Here is a 17,538-nt window from a genome sequence, read left to right as displayed (position 1 = left end):
CCAGATACGATAGGGAGATGTGGCACAGACTAGCTCCGCTGCTTGATCATCTTCCAGAAGAACAGAGGAAGGCGGCGATGCTACTGGTCCGAGAGGGTGAGGAAGCCTCAAATCACGCAATAAACATCGCGGTGGATCTCGCTGAGTCAGGCTTCAAGCAAGTCAACAATGGGGTGGTATTGCGTCGACAGTCATGGCTTAAGTGTACCTACTTCAGGCCAGAAGTGCAATACAAGGTCTTAGATATGCCCTTTGAGGGAGACCTTCTTTTCGGTGAGAAGGTGGACGAGGCCCTAAAAGGAATGAAAGAAGATTCGGACACGGCACAGTCATTGGGTGCCCTCCAGAGTGGCAGAAGTTACAAGTCTTGACGCCCCTTTAGAGGGGCTTCAGGTAAATCAAGATTCTCTTATGGAGACAGATCCTTTGCCAGATCGGCTTACCCCTCCCAGGGATACCGACGTGCCTCACAATCGGCTAACCGTCGACGAAACTTCCAGTCTTCCAGAAAACGACCATCATACCCATCGTCGTCGAGAGACAAGCAAAATAAAGATCAGCAGTGACATACCACAAACCGTTCTGGGGGGAAGAGTTTCAGCATGTCGACGAATGGGAAAGGATAACGACGGACCAATGGGTGTTAGACACTATAAGAAACGGACACTCTGCAATTCAAACACAACCCTCTGCAAATTCCACCTGCGTTCACCGCTCAGTCCCATATGAAGGTACTGCAACAAGAGGTTACACTCATGTTAGCGAAGGGCGTGATAGAATTAGTTCCAACATCACAGAGAGGTTAAGGAGTCTACTCAAGATACTTCGTCGTAAAAAAGCCGAACGGCAAATGGCGTCCCATTCTAGACTTACGCGATCTCAACAAGTCCTTAAAGAGCCTGAAATTCAAGATGCTCACTCTGCAGGAAGTGATCCGCGCAGTTCAAAAGGGAGATTTCCTGGCGTCCCTGGATTTACAGGACGCGTATTTCCATATTCCAATGTGTCGGAAACACAGGAAATTCCTACGTTTTGTAATAGGGCGAACTCACTACCAATTCACGGTTCTTCCTTTCGGGCTCTAGACCTCCCCCAGAACGTTCACAAAATGCCTGGCTCCAGTGGCTGCCTGGCTAAGGAAGCAAAGCCACCATGTATACCCATACCTCGACGACTGGCTGGTAAGGGGATCCTCCCCAGCGTCGACCAACACAAGTCTGCAAGCCACCATGCAGCTTCTACAACGGCTAGGATTCGCCATAAACTTCGAGAAATCCTCTCTGCGGCCATCGAGAACGCTGGTATTCTTGGGGGCACAGTTCGAGACTCAGTTAGGGCTGGTGAAACCTTCTCTCGACAGGACCTCAAGACTCATTCAACAAGCGGCCCGGCTACGGCGAAACACCAGGATCTCAGTGAGAAAGTCTGTTTCGGTCCTAGGAGCCATGGCATCCTGCATCCATCTGGTGAGAAACTGTCGACTATTCATGAGGCCAGTCCAAGAATTCCTCGCGGACCGATGGACACAGGCTCAGGGATCGTGGTCGGACAGGATATCCATCGACGACGACAAGCTACGTCGGACCCTTCAGTGGTGGCAGAGTTCCCACAATCTGAACAACGGTGTGCTCCTACAGGAGCCGGAGTTTCAGAGCACCATAGTTACGGATGCGTCCCTAACCGGATGGGGAGCGCACATGGGTGCTCTCCAAACGCAAGGTCGCTGGTCTCCAACAGAGTCACTCCTACACATAAACGTACTGGAACTCAGAGCGGTACGATGGGCTTTGAAGGCGTTCCTACCACATATCAAGAGTTCGCGAGTGCGAATACTGACCGACAATACAACAGCCATGTTTTATCTGAGGAAACAAGGAGGGACACGATCAAGGACTCTTTCCATAGAAGCCCAGAAAACATGGCATTGGGCATCGAAGCACGAAATTTCCCTCGTGGCTCATCACCTTCCAGGAGTGAGGAACTGCCAAGCCGACTCCCTCAGCAGAAGCATGGCCCAGATACACGAGTGGGAAATGGACACGGGTCACTTGAGGAAAGTGTTCGAGAAATGGGGTCACCCCCCTCTGGACGCCTTCGCGACCAAAGACAACAAGAAATGCGAGCAATTTGCAAGCAGATGGCCCCAAGAGGGTTCGGTGGGGGAGGCGTTCTCCTTCCCATGGACGGACATGTTCCTCTATGCTTTTCCCCCGTTTCCCCTCATACGGAAAACAATACAGTGGATACGCAAATACAATTGCCGGGTGATTCTAGTGACACCATACTGGCCGAGGCAACCGTGGTTCTCAGACCTCCTCCATCTATCGCTGGAACATCCCATAGCGTTTCCGAAAGTCCCGTACCTTCTATCCCGGGACAGAGGCACGGTATGGCATCACGACCCGGACAGTCTCAACCTTACGTCCTGGCTCCTGACTTCTCGGAGTTCGGTGCTTTAGACATTTAAGAGGATTGCCAAAAAATTCTACAGGCGGCTAGAGCCCCTTCTACTAACAAATCTTACTCCTACAAGTGGCGGAGATTCTGTGAATGGTGTAGAGGACAACGGGGCCTACAACCATTGTTGGTGACGCCGGAACAAGTTCTACCTTACCTGCTCCTCTTGGCAAAAAAGGGATTGTCCTCCTCATCATCGATAAAGGTACACCTGGCAGCCATCTCGAGGTTCACAAGGAAGAGGCAGTCGTCTCCTCTATTCAGTGACAGACTGGTAAAACACTTCATGCGTGGTTTATTTCGAGCTTTTCCCCCGGTGAAATGTTTTCCCCCGACGTGGCGCCTCAACACAGTGTTGGCAGGCTTGATGAAACCGCCTTTCGAGCCTATGGCCACATCCGACATAAAATTAATTTCGTGAAAGTTGGCATTCTTGATAGCCATCACATCAGCCAGACGTATCTCAGAACTACAAGCGCTGGTCGTGGACCCGCCCTACCTAAGATTCTTTAAGGACAAGGTAGTCCTGGCAACTAACCCTATGTTCGTCCCGAAGGTTCCGACGGTATATCACAAACACTCATCCGTGGTTCTGCCTACTTTCTTTGCCACTCCATCATCGGCAGCAGAAAAAACTCTTCATACCCTGGACGTTAAGAGGGCTCTGAAATTCTACCTACATCGTACAGAAGACATCAGGGCTACTCTGCAACTGTTCGTCGCATATGGTCCGTCGACGAGAGGAAAAGCAATCTCTAAACAGGGATTGGCTAGATGGGTCTCGTCGACGATTGCTTTTTGTCACTCTAAGGCCGGAAGGCCACTGCAAGGACATCCTAGAGCTCATTCTACAAGGTCGATGTCCTCCTCAACAGCTCTATGGGCAGGAATTCCGCTGACGGACATATGCCAAGCTGCGGCATGGTCAGTGCCCCACACGTTTACCCACCACTACTGCCTTGCCAGGCAGCATGCGGACGAGGTGCAGATGGGAAGAGCTGTCCTGCGCCATCTGTTTCAGTAAGGTAAGCTCCACGCTGTGGAGAATCTGTTGTCTGCCTTTTAATGACAGTATACTTTATGTGGGTAAGGTTATATGAGTTAACTTATTCCTACTGTACATATGCATTGTGTAGTATGGTGAGGGTATATTACATTACATTCTCACCGCCGTCTCACGTGTTACTGCTATACAATCTATTCTAAGCATGTGAATCCATGAAAGATCCAATGCTGGAGAAGGGAATAGTTTCTTACCTATAACTCCATTTCTCCAGCATTGGTATCTTTCATGGATTCACATGCGCCCGCCAACCTCCCCGGAATGTAATGTATTTGATTGATAAGTTTAACCCTTCCTACTTTGGAGGGGCCGAAATCTGAAGGGGAGCCGCAGGGGTGGGCCTCTTATACTGGGACGGCCTACGGAGCATGCGTAGGCGGGTCCTAAAAGGACGTAGATGGGACACAAAAGTGTCGGAAGTTTTCCTATTGTAAAAGGCTATATATGTGTACCGAGGGGTCCCAGTCTGACGACGGGGAATATTCTAAGCATGTGAATCCATGAAAGATACCAATGCTGGAGAAATGGAGTTACAGGTAAGAAACTATTCCCATCCTCAACATGGTCTAATGGAAAGTCCAAAATCTGTACAACGAATTTCTGTAGGTCAAGCATTGTAAACCCATGTGTAGTCGGATCAGAGTAAATGTCAGATAAAAAAAACCATCAGTCTTCTTTTATCAGTAAAAAAAGATCAGCAAACTTCTTTTATCAGTAAAAAAGAGAGAATTTAATCCATCATTCCATTTGAATAGATCACAATAATATTTATAAAAAAAATTCGTAATACTATATACCTAGTGAATATAACAATGGTGTTAAAACAAAGGTGTTAAAACAAAGGGTGGTTCCTATTTTAACCACCATTTGGGCTTCTGATTAGAACCGTTTGGCATCTCATACACCTTCAAATGGCTTAATTCACCAAGTCAATTCCCAAGAGTCCCGACATGTTTTGCTCCCTTACATACTCATTCAAAACAGTAGAGTTGGAGTTTCTACAGGGGAACACCACCTCAAATATTCACATTGTTGATACAAATCTATAATAGATACATAGTAAAAGCATCAACTTTCTTTCTAAACTTATTTTTTGTCATATAAATTGGCATTTCGAGTTTCCAAATAACTCTTCCGTGGCCTTTCTTGTCTGTCTTCACCGACTGTCACAGGGTCTACAATACAGAAAAAAACGGTATTTATTGCCTGTTTTTCAAGCCATGATTCAGCTATTTTGCTGCATTTCACTACGCAGAAACAGAGTATAAATCTCTAAACTTCAATGACAACATTAATCAGTAAAACAATGCTCACTCACCTAACAAACAACAACATCTTGAATATGTTGTACAGCTAATTCTGGGTATTATTGCTGTAATTTCTGTCATTTCAATTCGGACACGGTTCGACTTAGTCCGTGTACCGTTCCCAGTTAGCAAGCAGCCTCGCTGTAAGGGCCTCTCGTCGGAGGCACGGCTGCCCATTGTTAAAGGTGCCGAAAAGTCCAACTCTACTATTTCTTTGTGGGGGACTGGTTGTTTGAGAATTGTATGTCCTTGAATGTCTACCCATCAGCTCAAAGCGATCATTCCAAATTGAGGCCGTGTTTGCATTGGGGAGGCCTTGAGAAGCACTGGAAGGTTTGACCTCAGCGGAACTGGTAATCAGACGGGCAACAGCCTCAGTTGGAGCCAGGCTCTTGCAATTAGAGTGAATGATGACCTGATGATGGCCTTGGAGCACTCATCAATGGAATGGAAATGTTTGATGTTTTCTCCCTCAAATTTTGAGTTTTATGTTAGGGCATTAGTATACAATAATTATATATGGAGCCTCAACATTCAGGTACCAACACTTACTGGGTATCTTGGCAGCTGTCCTCCTGGCCGTGCCACACAGGAGACTCACGATGAGGAGGTTACAGCTGCACTTACCAGCCTCATGGAATTGGGAGAAAGGCTCCAATGTGGAGCTGATCAGCATACCTCCTTCTCTCCACTCGGACCTCACATGGTGGTCCAGGAACTGCAACCTGCAGACTGGCAAGCCTCTCTGGCAGCTGTCTCTGCAGGTAGCCATCACTATGGACTCTTCCCTAGATGGCTGGGGAGCCACTCTGGACAGCCACAGCATCTATGGACTCTGGACCCGGCAGGAGCAGGCGGCACATCAACTGGCTGGAGCTCAGGCCCATCTGGCTAGCTCGCCGATCTTTCCTTCCGCTCATTGGGGGCAAGACCGTCCTTATCCAGGCCGACAACTCCACCAGCATGTACTATGTCAACAAACAGGGCGGTACCAGGTCCCCCCAGCTGTGCACGCTAGCGGTCAGCATGTGGGAATGCGCCCTGGATAACATCTACCTCACGGCCGTCCACCAGGGGAGGCCAACTTGGAAGTGGACAGGCTGAGCAGACTGGGAGCGGCCAATTACAAATGGCAATTGAACGATCCACAAGATAAAGGAAGCCTGTCACCTCAATATCAATCTGATAGCTCTGTGGTGGCCGGTGAGACCGTGTTTCTCCAAACTGCTCAGCCTCATGGACAGACCACCCATTCACCTTCTGCTGAGTCCAGCCCATCTCTTTTCCCTGCAGGGGACAGGGTCATCCACCCGCACCACAGAAGTTAGCCCTCGCAGCGTGGTTCCTGAGCAAGTCACCTGAGCGCCTCTCAGACTAATTTAGAGATTATTCGGGGCGCCAGGAGCAAGGCTACCAGGAGTCAATACAAGAATAAATGGACTAGATTCTGTCATTGGGCAGACTCTAAGGAGATTGACCCCCTTACATGCACACTGGATGATGTACACTCCTTCTCGGCGCACCTTGCGCCCTCAGGCGTACAGGTGGACACATGTCACACCTATCTGTCAGCCATAGGGGCCTACAGAAATTCGGAGGAGGTCGTCTTCTCGTCTTCCAACCCTATAGTCAAACATCTGGTGGGCTTGTCCAGGCTCTACCCGACTATCAAGAGGCCACAACCCGTGTGGGACCTCAATGTGGTGTTGGGCGCATTGGCACACAAACCCTTCGAGTCAGTAGCGTCCGCGGACATCAGGCTCGTCACCATTAAGACAACTTTGTTAGTAAGACTCACCTCTGTCTTCAAGGATGAGGCTCAGAGAGTCTTCCACTGGCTGGATGTCAGACGCGCTCTGAAATTCTATCTGGTCAGGACCAAGGGCTTCTGCAAGTCGGATACACTTTTTGTCACTTTTGGGGGCTCCAGACTTGGGTAACAAGCATCCAAGGATTTGATTGTACGGTGGATGGTCGGGGTCATCAAAGTGGCCTATGAGGAGCAGCACAAGCCACTGCCAGCTTACATGCACGCTCACGCTGTCATAGCCAAGGCCACGGCCTTCGCTTTCCAGTGGTAGGTTCTGTGACAAGTCATAAGCAGGGCGGCCACCTGGGCCAACCCTTCTGCTTTATGTAAGCATTACTGTTTGGACACCGGCTCTAAGTCAGACGCGGCCTTCGGACAGGTGGTTCTAAGGAACTTATTTGCTTAGGGAAGGTCTCTCCACCCTGGGGCTACATTCAGTTGTAATCGCCCATGCAGTATGGAGGAAAGGGGACGGGACGTAAGAGTAATTGTTACTCAACGTAGTGACTAACGTACTCTTCGTCCCCTTTCCTCCATACAGCCCACCATCCTCCCCCCAATAATACTGGTGTCATTAGGCAATGGTAAATATTGTCAACGCATCAAGGGGGACTGAGGTGTGGCGCCGGTGCGCGAGGTCAGGGTAGCGCATTCTCCCAGGGCCTCACCCCTGCGTGCCTCTAAATTTAAAGGGGCAGAAGGTTTTTTCAGGGAAAGTTTACGCCTCCCGTCCCTAGGAAGGGACGCCCATGCAGTATGGAGGAAAGGGGACTATGGACTAGGAGTATGTTAGTCACTACATTACAATTTTGCCTAATTATATGCATATCCAGTGGATTTTGCACCGGTCTGGGAGATTTATTTAATTTTAATAGCATAGTAGACATAATAGGGAAGATCACTCAATACAGGACGTCGGATCCTAATAAGCTGTGAAACTTTGTTTAAAATCAATCCCAGGGTCTGGGTATAGGCCCTGACTGTTTTATTTAAAGGTATTGTGTTGACAGATAGGTTTCATGGTTAAGGGCACACATTATCCCAATTCACAAAAGTTGGGTATTTTCATCGATCTAGCTGTCCCATCTGGAGGCCTGGGCTTTAAAGATTGGCTGACTGACAAAGTGGCAAATCGGCTTTCGTAAGAACATTGCTACATCATTGAATGGGGTGATGGTCAAGGCAATTCAACACCTGGCTTTGGAAGGTAAATGTGACTGTTTTTATTGCCTCCATTCAATGCTTTCAAAGAGGAACTTTAGTTAAACTCCATAATTGGGGAGTCCCTTGGGGCTCCTGAGATTATTAGTCTGTATTCCCATTCTGAAATCAGGTCTGTCTGAATCATTCTGGAAGCTTATCACGCACAATTCGGACTTAGAGCAGTGTCAGGCAGGGGTGCGTGTGTGCCCCCTACTGTTAAACCTCAATTTGTGCAATATTGAGGAGCATTTGGAGGCAGAGGCCTCTATTACACTGTTACATAGCGTGAAGCCGGGCTGGCCCTTATGCGGATGACTTTGTCCTTTTCGATTGTACTCCGGTGGGCTTGCAAAGGCTGATGATTAATGCTTTTGCACTCGGCATAAACATTCCCTGCAGATAAGCCCAGTTTAACAAAGATTTTACAATGCTCAAAAGGTTGCAAAAAATCACACTTTAACTGGCATATAGGTGCATAACCAGTTGCCAGGGTTAATTCCAATATATTTAGGATTCTACATTTATTTTTATTTTATTGTGCATTTGTATGGCACTTATACAGCAATACATTGTATTTCAAAGCGCCCACAGTGCAAAGGGAGGGGACGTAAGACAAAGTCAGTATAATAATATAATGAACAGGATAGAGGTGGTCCTACTAGGCCTTGTGACCATTTGGATCGTGCAAGTGCAGAGAGAGAGAAGGGGGATCCGAAGGGGGTAAGTGCTGAGGCGATTCCCCAGGTGGGGTGAAATGCCATGGGGTGAGTTCCTTGGTTCCTGGGTACCGGTAAAGTGCTAGGGAGGGGTTGCATAGATTAGAATGGTCATCTGCTGATGCGAATTGCAGTCCTGTGCAGGAACACAGAGCAGAGGGTGACTGTGGGCAAGTGCTAGGAGCGGGAGGGGCTGCATACGATTGGTAAAACGGCCATGACTGAGGAGGACACATAAGGGCCAAGGCCACCAATTTCGGCGACTGAGGGGTTTAGTACGGGAGGGGAAGGGGTAAGGAGGAGGTGCAGTGGAAAGTTTTAAGGTGCTTCCGGAATTTGAGCAGATCCGGCTCAAGACAGAGATGGAGGGGGAAGCAGTTCCAGAAGAGGGAGCCAGCCGAGGAAAGAGATCGGCCTCCAACTTGTGGCTTAGAAAAGCACTTAAAACAGCCAGAAGAACGTAGGAGCCTGGAGTGAGAGCAGATTGTAGATAGCGTGGTCCCTGGCCCCAGAAATCCTTATGGATGATGCAGAGGGATTTGAATTTGATCCTTGCAACAACCGGGAGCCAATGGGGAGATTTTAGGGCTGGAGAGATACAGTCTCTGGGCTTGAGGCCAAGGATAAGTCTTGCAGCCCTATTGTGGATAAGCTGGAGGAAGCGGAGAAAGGAAGAGGGTAGATTAAGAGGCTGTTGCAGTAGTCCAGCCTAGAGAGTACCAGGGCTCTAGAGACATTGAGCTTCTGGGGAAAGGTGAGGAAAGGAAGTATGGCTCTGAGGAGGAAGAGTTGACAAGTTGGTCGCCTTGGCAAGGTCCATGATGTGAGGGAGGAAGGCAAAGTGGAGTCAAAGATGACTCGGAGATTTCTGGCTTCAGTTGAAGGAGGTGGGGTGGAGACCATAGAAGGTGGCCAGAGTGAAGGGAGTGAGGTGGGAGGAGGACTCCCGATAGGAAGGATCTCAGTCTTGCTGGCATTGAGGCAGAGGTTGTTAAAAGCACACCAGGCCTGGATAGCAGAGGGCAGTCAGGAATGATAGAGGAAGTAAAAAGAGGGTCAGAGGGAAGTTTGAAGAACAGTTGGGTGTCATCAGTATAACACTGGAAATGGGGGGGGAAAGTAGAAATATGGTGAACAAGTGGGACCTGTTTGGAAGAGACCCTCATAGAGCGGACAACCCTAGAGACCTCATCCGATGTTATAGGGGAGAAGGAGGAGAGGAAGGCAGAGGGAGGATGGGAGGCCAAGTGTGCAGGGGGACTGGGAGGGTGGGGGGTTGGGGGCACAGGTGGAAAGAGTGGCAGAGGGAATGTTTGAAACCCCTGTTGAATCAATTGTTGCGGGTGGATGCCCGGTAAGGCGCCTATTCCTTGAAAGCTAGTTTAGATTTTATTTGAGGGCTAAACTGTGCCCAAGATTCTCTATGGGATGGACATATATCCTCTTGCCCTGTTGTCTATTCTACCAAGCCTTGAAGACATGGTGTGGAGGCGGGTTTTGCAAATACCCAAGTGTGTTCCTATAGATGCTCTCCGTTATGTGCACATTAGAAATTACTCTCATTATTAAGGAAAATTATATGCCCAGATCTTGATTTGTTATTTAAGGTTTTGGAAAGAATCCTTATTGCTGGGAAGTGCTCTTGGATAAATGAGCTTCTCGCCTATTGCAAGCAACTATTATTTGCTATATCTAGCACCATAAATGAACTTGGAATGATTGGGTAAATACCACTGATAAAATACATGGATACTCCTCCTTGAAACATCTGAGTGGGGGCGGGGGGGGTCATAAGCGGCCAGGCACACTGGCCCCATTCTTGCCTATATACCCAGGCAAGTTGGTTAGGTGAGCCTTTTTGCCTTTTCGTTGGAATTTAAACAAGACGAAACAAATTTTAAATAAATGTGGTCAGCTGGATTGTAGCTTTTGTAAGGTAATTGGTCAGGTTGAAACTCTTCGCATCTAATGATACTTTGTCCTGCTCTTAAGGGGCAGAGATGTAAGTTCCTTAGAAAATGTTTGCCTGCCCTGGAAGTGGGATGGGGTGAGCAAGATTGGGATGAGTGTTTGTCGTGGAATACTACTTCTACAGTAGTTTCCGTAACAACTTTTTAAACCGATCTCTTAATTTAGATGAATTGCGAATTTGGTCTTTTCTGTGTGATGTTTTTTATATTGTGGTTATTTTTTTTACTTGGGTATTTTCTTTTCTTTTTTTGTATTCATTTTAATAGTGAAGACTTGTGTTCTTTTATGATATATTTGTATAATATATCTATTGGATGTTTAAGGTTAATTTTGTGTTAACCAATAAATGTACAAATAAAAGAATAACGCCTTCCATAAGGTGGAATGGATCCAGGGGGCATTACAGCCTAGAAAGGGTGCTGGTCCTGCATTAAGCTCGGACCTGTAACTTGAATCCCAGGCCATTATGTAGAGAAGGAGTGAAGTACCCCCACCTCAAGCATCTCGCCTATATTGCCTATATGTTGGGAACCAGAGTGTGAAACACGTGCAGTACCAGTGAAAATACTGATACCTAGGAGAATCCTAGAGGCAAGGTTCCCGTTAAGAAAGCCAAACCTGCATACACGACAATATGATGGCCATTTGAATGAAATCCTAGAAGAAACAGGACAAATGAACGAAACAGCAGATTGGTGACATCACACGAAGTAAGACTGACATACATTGAAGAGATGCAGAAATAAAGAGAATCTATATATTATATAAGACATCAAGAAGGTATCAAAGATGAGCTACATTGCAGGCTCGAATGGAGAGGCTTATGCTACAGAAACAATGAAGATATCAAGTTATTTTACATATGTACAGATGCAAAGAAAAGCAAGCAGACAAAGTTTTCTTGAGGCTTGCTATGTAGTGAATAGATTGCGGCATGCTCCAACGTATACATATATAGGAATAAATAAAGAATGGATGATTCCACTACGTATTATAGCAGCGCTGGATCAGAGAAGGAAGGCCTTTTCCAGTGTCGCAGTTGAAAAGCAATTGAATTACAGAAGTGAATCTCAGAAGGGCGAACTGGACCAGCCCCAAGAAGCCAAGGTCATAGCGGACTAGGATTAGCAGACATTAGTTCCAATCGTGTGAAAGAATGAAATTCCTGTTCAGAAAGCATGGACAAAAACAAGGAAGACGTCAGAGGTTAAATAAATAATAGTACCAGAGCTCAAATTAGTGGTCTTTCGTCACGTGGAGGGATGAAGCTGGACAAACATGACGAACCACACCTACGCAGAGAGGCAGAGCAAGGAACATTTCCAAGGCTAAGTTCAAAGACTTAATTGACGTGCAGACCACTGAGGTGGTGATACATGATATGCTAATTGGTGGGAAGCTATGGTTCGGACCAGCTCACCAGCACCTGGAAGTCCAGACTGCATGCTGCTAACATGGGTGGAAAAGTATTGATGGATGTAAGAGTGCCAACCAATTAAAGGGCACCGCACAATTAAGGGCCCTATAGTTTGTGTAAACCCTGTGGAGAAAGGGCTGGACTCATTGCTGTTGGGCTGTTTAGCGAGTGGCGCCATGCTGTGTGAGACCCCTTTGAAGAATGCTCACTCAGATCTGCCAGGACACTCACGTTCTTAGAACGCAAGCACAGAAAAAACATGAGCGGCATGGAGACAAGGGAGAATGCAGTATGACCCAGAAGCAAACCCCTGTGAAAGTAAGTCGCTTTTATTCATGCAACTCAACGAGTGAAGAGCCGACGGCTCCAGGACGTGAGGGTGGTATCCATAGTGACGCCCTAATGGAGCCGAGTAGAGTGTGTGTGGATCTGGCAATTCGCGCAGAACTGGGTCTGTGCTCCTTTGGCACCTGTACCACAGGCAACATCAATACTAATCATAGAAACAATTCGACAACTACGCCACTTGTACAACAACTGGTGTCTAGTGCGATGCGTGGCGACTTAGACCATGACATCAAGTCACTCAATGTTATCGACTCTAACATAGAGGTGGTCACCGACTTACCCTGTGGGGGGTGGGGGGCCTGCACGGGTGCCCTGGCCGCGGGCGTATCTGGGGAATGGGCTCAGTGCTGTTTGCTGTGACTCTGCAGCCACGCTTGGGGGTGACCTGCTGGAGAGCAGTGAAGTGTGTGCTGGAGGCGTGCAGCCTGATGTGAGCCCCTCCCTTGAAGCCGGCTCCGAGTTGACAGCGAGTGGTTGCTGTGCTTGCTCCGCGCACCCTTGCTCTCTGCCGGAGGCTGTTAGAGTGGACTTGACCGGCGATGACATGTTCGCTGACCTAGTGGGCGTGGATACCCATCTAGGCAATCCCTCGAGCACAAGCTCGACTGTTCAACAAAGCGAAGCGCTGCCGGAATTGAAATCGAGTGAAGTTTACGAGGATATCCCCTGCATAACGCAAGGAGATACGAAAGAGCAATCTAACGATGGGAAAAGGTGCCATGGGCACAATGAGCGTCGTGACTCCCTGGGGGTGGCCAATAACACCCTGCTCAGTCTAATTTCCATGAATAAGGCATGTGCCAGCAAACCAGTGAATAACGTACCGTTGCAATGCGAACAAACACAGAAAACGGCTTTGAAGCGGCACAATGCTGACTTGAATGATCCAAATGAAGATACATGGCCTAATATCCGCTATAAACATAGGAAGCCGGCTGACAAAGCACCGGGGAAGCCCTCTAGCTGGACTGCAGACAATGACCTGTCATTCAATCGGCTGCACTCTCAAAAGAGACTTCCACCTTCTAAAAAGATGGAAAAGACCCCAATGAACCAGCATGGTCACTCTTTGTTCTTCGGACTTGACTGCCTCAGACATTCAAGATCTTTCTAATTCCTCCTTTATAGAAAGACCATATCCTGAAATAAGGCGGGGAAGGGCTCATAGAAAAAAGAATGGGCTGAAAAGGACCACGCAGACCAGTAACCTTGAGCAATCTGAGGCTAGGTTACTACCTGCATTACAAGCCACAATAATATCCTCCTTGGCGATGTCCTTAGCCCAGTTTATGAAACTATATGAGAACCTGAATGACTCCATGAAGGATCTGTCTACACTGACAGCACTAATAAGTACTAAAGTGTTGTATGTTGAACAAACATGCTGCCAGTCATCTATCCATCTTAACGAAGGGATAAAAGGTCTAGATGCAGCATATAAATCAGAGTGACCAGAGGAAGAATGATTCCGTGGACAAAAAACTATTGTCTGAAGTGGCAAGAGAAGCCATTTCTCTATTTAAGCATGAGTACTACAGCCAGTTAAGTCACCCCAAACTTCATGACCACAATGCCAGGAGTCCAGCAAGAAGGAGCCTAAAGTCCCCCTTAATAGAAAATGGTGGGGAGACGATACTACACAAAGCTCATGTGGGTGAACACAGTACCGCAGCGACTACCGCACAGGGTGCTGTGCTGTCTATGACAATCCCGCAATATCGCGACTCCGATGCGACTGTGTCAGAGGGCGAGGGGTGTGTCACAGCGCCTCAAACATCGTTTAGCAACCCTCCATACCTATGCAAGGTTCGGACTCCTGCGCATCATTGGAGCACAGGAAAATTGTGGAGATTTCCTTCTAGAGCATGCAAGAGGCAAATGATTACCGACGACCAAGTAGCAACAACCTCCTCCACGGCACCTCAATCCACTGTGGAACCACACGGCCCAAGATCGAATCAAGGTGCAGAGAAGCCTGGTGTGTTTCCAATCTTTGGAGGTGGTAATCCGGCCTCCGCGACACTAGCAGAACCAAAAGACAAACTTAAGAACACTAGCAAAAAAACAAAGAACCTGCCTACAAGGAAAATGAATAAAAACACAGGTGCAAGAAAGTTCCTGAGGAACATAATACTAGTGCAAATAGTAACTAAGAACGCTGTCAAAACCCTGCAAACTTAACCCACACAGAAGGTGGACCTGATCAAGGAACCAACCCCACCCCAAGGTGCGGTGGACATTGAAGAATTAAACAATGAGATACCATTAGAACTATTAAATATGTCCACATATGACGACAGAGAGCTTGATGAGGTAGCAGATAAAGCTACTGTAACGGTACCTGCGAAAAACACGAATGAGCAAGGCAATTTTCCACCTGAGCATCGCAACGATATTAAGAGATGTCCGCGCGCGGCAGATGCAAACACAGGCCGTCAAGTGGACAGGATCGCAATGGAGATGGCTGTAGGATCTAAAAGTGTGAGAACTTGTCGTTTTGTTAACGGGCCAGCAAGTCTGGAGAGCGGACCATACGCCCCCTCCAGTCCTCCATTTGTGACAATGCATGAAAAGAGGTCAAAACAATGCTTACCTCAAAAAAGCACCCAGCGTGAAAGAGGTGATTTTGCTGTAACCAACACGAGATGGAAAGGGGATGTTAACGATATCATCTCCCACCAAGCTCGTAGAGTGGAGAGTGACTCCAGCACCAAGAACTCGTACACGACTCAAAGAGGTGACTATAGAGACTCCTGTGAGAAACGCCAAGCGCCTAAAGGAATTCATGTAAGAAAGACGCACAACAAGACTCAACTTAGTAAGGTAATGATCGAGCGTCTCGACCCTAAGGACAAGCTGATACTCAATCGAGCAAACATTATCCGATTATTTGACCTCATACCGAGTCTACGTGCAATAACAACAAATGACTTAAAGATCGTAGAATTACCAAACGAAAGACGCAACAATAAGGTAATTCTCCATGTGTCGTCATCATTGATAGCTACTACAATTATTGAAGCCAACGTAGCACTATTTTCACTGGGGTTCGAAGTACACAGGATGGAAACATCTCGCACAGACCAACCTACCCCGAACGATGGCGCCAACTACAACTCGCTAAGCTGCCTGCATCAGAGTACGGTGTTACTTGTCCACAAGGAGGACAAAGAACTTCTCCCACAAGTCAACAAGAGTAGGATGGCTGGAACCGGGCAGTCTACGAGCACCTTAGCTGAGCCTGTACAGCCAACCAAAAATAACAGCAGCACATCGACAAATGAGGAGGGGTGCTCATTTGATGACATAAAACTACCCATTAGAATCACCATATGCGGAGACGCATGTCTCAACACACAGTGCGATGGTGGAAATCAGAGAGCAAACGTAATGTGAGATAAGGAAGAATGGGGATGGCTAGTCGCCTCACTCAATAAGAACGACCAATAATGCCAGGAATCATCGACCTCATGCGTATGTACAGTCACCTCTTGGAACACGTGTGGCTTCACGCATTTGTTCAACTCAAATTGGTTGAGTGGCTTGAATATTGTCTGTTTGCAAGAAACTTGGCTAATGGAAGAAACAATCTCACGTGACTATGAAGTGGCCTTGAAGCCTGGAAAAAGGGTGCCCGATGGCCAGCCTGTTAACTCTAGTCAGTAGGGCCTCTGGCCTAAGGATTGTAAAGTCTGTTAACCATTCCTTTCATTCAGGAAACCACAATAAGGAGGAGAGCCAAGAGCGATGAAGACCCCGATGAAATAACACTCCTAAATGTTTACTGGAACCATCAGACGGCGGGTAAAACTGAATTCCTGGAGGAGATTATATCAATAGTGAATCTGCATGAGTCCAAAGACTCAGTGAATATTATGATTTGTGGAGATTTAAACATCGATTTGTTTAAACCCGTGGGAGCGGACAAAAAACTGCTAGCCAAAGAATGGATTGAAAAGATGGACTCAAGACAAATGCAGATGCTAAATGGGAACACATTTGGAGACATACCACCAACAACTACTTGGCATCGTGCTAACTCAACATCTACAATTGACTGCGTTTGTATCCTTCAACCTACATGCCTGAATCGAATCATTTAGAATCACGAAGAACGTCAACAGTGATCACAATATGCTAACTACTGAAATTGTAATGTCACTGAAGGAGGGTGCTCTGAGGTGGGACCACAAGGTTTTAGCCGAAGCAAATAGGGTCAGACTACGCCTTCAAACACATGAGGTCACTCAGCTGTCAACTGCCTACTGCCTGCATAGTACTCAATTGGAATACAACCAGTTATTGTTACAATATAAACCTCGGAACGTGGGGCTGAAAAATTTGAACTTCACCCTTAAACACTGGTTTGACATTGAGATACAAAAACAAACGGCAGATGCGACGCGATATCCATCACACTCAATCCCATGGAACCAGAGTCTAGAAAGCTGAAAATTAGAGCTTCAAAACAGAGGTATAAGAACTGGCTAAAGTCCCACCTACATGTGACTATTCAAAATGACGCCAAGGCAAAGTTAGCCGCACTAAAGAACAAAAACACTTGTGAGTTCTGGGGGCTAATTAACAACATGCAGGCCCCGCAAAGATCCCTCCAAGTGTGTTTGGTGAGTGAATCAGAGTGGATTTCTCACTTTGACGCCTTATATACAGCACCAAAGGCAGAGGAGCGTGACAACGCACCAAGTTTCTCACCACAATCACTTTCCTTCTCTAAAAAGGATATTGTGGAGATAATCACGAAGGCTAAAAACTCGAGCTCCCAGCCCGGATGGCCTCACAAACTACACCATCAAGCAGCACCCTGAGATCTGGGCTGAGATTTGTGTCGCCTCATTCGAAAGAATAAATAAACTGGGTCAGTCTCCTAGATCTTGGAAGCCACAGTTATCGTGCCAATATTTAAAAAAGGGGACAGATCAAATCCTAAAAATTATCGGCCGATAGCACTGCTGGACGTACTCGGAAAAATTTACGCCACTATCCTGCAGCAAAAACTAGTGGAGTGGCCAGTAAAAACATCTCATGTAGATGCCCGGCAGGCTGGCTTCATCAAACAAGTAGGTTGTTCTTTGAACCTCTTGTTACTGAACTTGATAAAAATGGAGGCCCTGAAAGCAAATACAACAGTGTACTTGGCGTTTATCGACTTTTCAAGCGCCTTCAACACTGTCGACAGGGATCTACTTTGGTCTAAATTGCAACGGTGGGGCTGCCCTAAAGACCTA

Source organism: Ambystoma mexicanum, chromosome 10, assembly GCF_040938575.1.
Source record: "Ambystoma mexicanum isolate Mex_15411 chromosome 10, UKY_AmexF1_1, whole genome shotgun sequence".
NCBI lineage: Eukaryota > Metazoa > Chordata > Amphibia > Caudata > Ambystomatidae > Ambystoma > Ambystoma mexicanum.
Note: the sequence above shows the minus strand (reverse complement) of the source record.